Source organism: Poecilia latipinna, unplaced genomic scaffold (genome assembly GCF_001443285.1).
Source record: "Poecilia latipinna isolate Pla-1442-1.1 unplaced genomic scaffold, P_latipinna-1.0 Scaffold597, whole genome shotgun sequence".
Classification (NCBI taxonomy): Eukaryota; Metazoa; Chordata; class Actinopteri; order Cyprinodontiformes; family Poeciliidae; genus Poecilia; species Poecilia latipinna.
This window is the reverse complement of record NW_015113213.1, coordinates 53139-56467: the sequence shown is the minus strand read 5'-3', so window position 1 is coordinate 56467 and position 3329 is coordinate 53139.

The window sequence follows — 3329 nt, the reverse complement described above, 5'->3', positions numbered from 1 at the left end:
TAAATGGGTGTTTGGTGGGTTGTTTTGGGGGGGGGGGGGGGTTTTGCTAATTTGTATGTTTGCAATTCTTCCCTGCAACTCATGACAGTCCAGACAGCTTGTTTCTGCTTGGTTCACCCACTGATTTATTTAGTGTGCTCTGCTGAACATCGCTCCACCCTGGATGGCTTGCATTCAGAGTGTGCGAGTGAAAGCAACCTGTAGCTCCAGTTGACCCTACGTTATTTACATGGTGAATATCACTTGTTTACCAGATCAGTAAATTGGTTAGGTATAGGTGTGATAATTGTTCTCATCTTACATCCAAATATAAAACTCATTCTCTTCTTAGTAAATAAAGACACTCAGAGAGTTTGAGCAGGATGTACAATTCCTTCCAAAATTATTCTTAAACTTTTTGACATTGACACAAATATGTATTGGACGAAAAGTGACACATGGTTTTTACATGTATTGTGGGTTGTTTTCTCATTGACAAATAAAGGCTAACCACTTAGGATTAAGGCCCTTTTACTCCAATAACCCTAAATAAAATCCAGTGCAATGAATTGCCTTCTGGGTCTCTACTTGCGTGTGATTTAATCAACATCTGAAATCCAGCAGCTCTGTGAAGACATCAGAGGTTTCTTAGAGAACATTACTAGAAGAAACAAGCATCATTAAAACCAAGGAACTCGGTAGACAGAAAAGGAATAAATATGTGGAGGAGTTTAAAGCAGAAAGTAGTTAGAAAACAATATCCCACGTTTTTTTAAAGAGAGCTTTGTTCAGGCTGGCTTCTGAAAATGGAAAGAGGATATTAAAACTGCAAATCTTCCAAGACATGACTTTTTATATAAATTATCTGGCTGACACTAACCAGAGAAGCACTCAAGAGGAAGATGCTAACTCTGGAGGAGCAACAGAGATTCACAGCTCATCTCCTGATGGGACATTCATGAGTTGTGACCTCCATAAATTTTATTAAAAATAAATATGAGGATGGCAATAAGAGAGCCACTGTTGAAGGAAAGCAAAGTGAAGCTATGATGGTCCTCTAGTAAAAAAAAAAAAAATCACTTGTTTGAATAAAATCTAATGCTGTACATCATCCTGGGAAAAAAAAACATACCCATGGTAAGAAATGATGGAGACAGCATCATGCAGTCAGGATGCTTTAAAAGTCCAATTTAAAGTCTTGATAAGGATTCTTTAATTTATGTTCACACATACTTTAAGTCTGTCGATGTGCAAATCCGGTAGAGAGAAACCTCAAACCGCGGTGAAAAGAAAATGTCTTAGTGCTTTTTTTATTTGGTGTAAACAAACATCTGGGTTCAACTGTATTTTTTTCCTCAGTCTTTCACTTCATAATTGTGCTCTACTTTGTGTTGTTCATTCACACAAAATCCTAATAAATATATTGAAGTTTGTTGATGTTGGATGACAAAATGAGAAGCAAAGGAATAACTATGCGATGTGGCTCTTTAAGCGTCACAAATCTGATAAAATTCTGATTAATACAGTGTAAAAGTTCTCTTTAATTGCTATCATTGTTAACATGACATATATAATTATAGTTATTAAGATAATTATTATGATTATTAATAATGATAATAAAAAAAATCGAGCTTCATCTTTTGACCGTGCATCTGAACTGTTTTTGCTAATTAATTGGCTGTTAATCTGAGTGGATCGTGAGCACATCCTGAATTTCTGCGCTTTCTGCTCTTTGTGCTTCATCGTGCCACTCTGGACACTGAACTGGAACAAATCATATTCATACATTTAGCATATTAATGAAGCCAAATATCAGACATCCTCTCCCCTCTGCGCCGCACATTTGAGCACGGCTGATTTATTGTGGATGTGCTTTTTCAAAGCAAGAGCTAGCTAATTCCTCCGGGGCGAGTGCCCTTCCTGTCACACTGATCAAAGACTTTCCCTTGATATGAGCATAAACTGCTCCATGCCCCATCACCATCAATGTCTGTGCATGAGTACGAGTTTGTGTGTTTGCACAGCCAAATGTGTGCGTGCGCGCGTGCATGCGTGTGAGTGTGTGAGGTGAGGTAGAAAGCGCCGAGAGTTTGTGTCTGTGTGCGTTTCCATCCCCCCATCAGCAGAGGCTGTATTACGCATTGTTGTTGGCATGGCCTACATGCTTATCCAAGCATGCAGCAGTGTGGTACAGTACACACGTCTTCCCATCCCCACTGCACGCCCCTGTCTTGTCCGCGGGCCCGCTTCATTTACGTTGGCTCCTGAATTAATCCCAGTTAACTGTCACATTAACTCAAATCTGTTGGCCTGCTTTGTCAACAGCATAAACTAGCCTCGGTACTGATATCAGAGATTATTTTTGCTTTGCCACTCTCTGCACGCATGAATGTATGTAGGATAGCCGCAGCTGCATCTATAAGCGACCTCTGTCTTATCAGAGCAACGCACACGTTAGTTTTTGAAGCTCTGTGTGTTGCCTTGCATTAGGCCGACCTGCAGGTTTCTACCGAATCGCGGTCCAAATGTCGGTGCTGGTATTAAACGTCCTTGTAGACCTTCGTGCCTTCAAGTGTGCATGTGTGTTTGGAATTCAGTTCTGTGCAAAACTTTTGAGCCACTCATAATTCCTTTATGCATTATGCTTCTGATGACATTCCTTGCAATGTATTTAAATGATCTTTTCCTTTGCTTTCTCAACTCAAGGCTGCATGTTGTGAATTTTATGTCTAATTATTAACCGAGAGACAAATTAAGAAGGCCCTAAAAAAGTTAGCAGCATCAGATGAATCACATCTGTAAGTCATATATTCAAGAGGCTGGAGAAAAATCTGAATTTGTGGTAGCTACCGGCTCCTTCTAATTAGAACAGAAAGTGCTATTATGTGGCACAAATACAAAGCTATCAAGATATGGGTGCCAACATAAATTGACCATCCAGGAAGGAGCGTATTTACCAAAAAAGCAGGTAACGAGGCCCCTTGTTAACTCTGGAGGAGCTGCAGAGATCCATCACTCAGAAGAGAAAATCTGTTTGTAGGACAACTGCACAGCACAGATTTGTCCTTTGTTGAAGTGTTTCCCACATGGAAACTCAGAGCTGGCAGCATCAACATGTGAGGATGCTTTTCTTTAGCAGCAACAGATAGAGTGACTTCACTGGAGCTCACTACAGAACGATCCTGAAAGAAAAGCTGCACGAGGCTGTACAAGACCGTCCAGCAAGATGGCAACCGTAAACACACAGCAACGGTTCAGATCATCACATATTTATGTGCTAGAGTGACCTAATCAGAGGCCAGGTCTGAATTCAACTCTGCGAGAAATCGTGACATCATTTGAAAATTGAT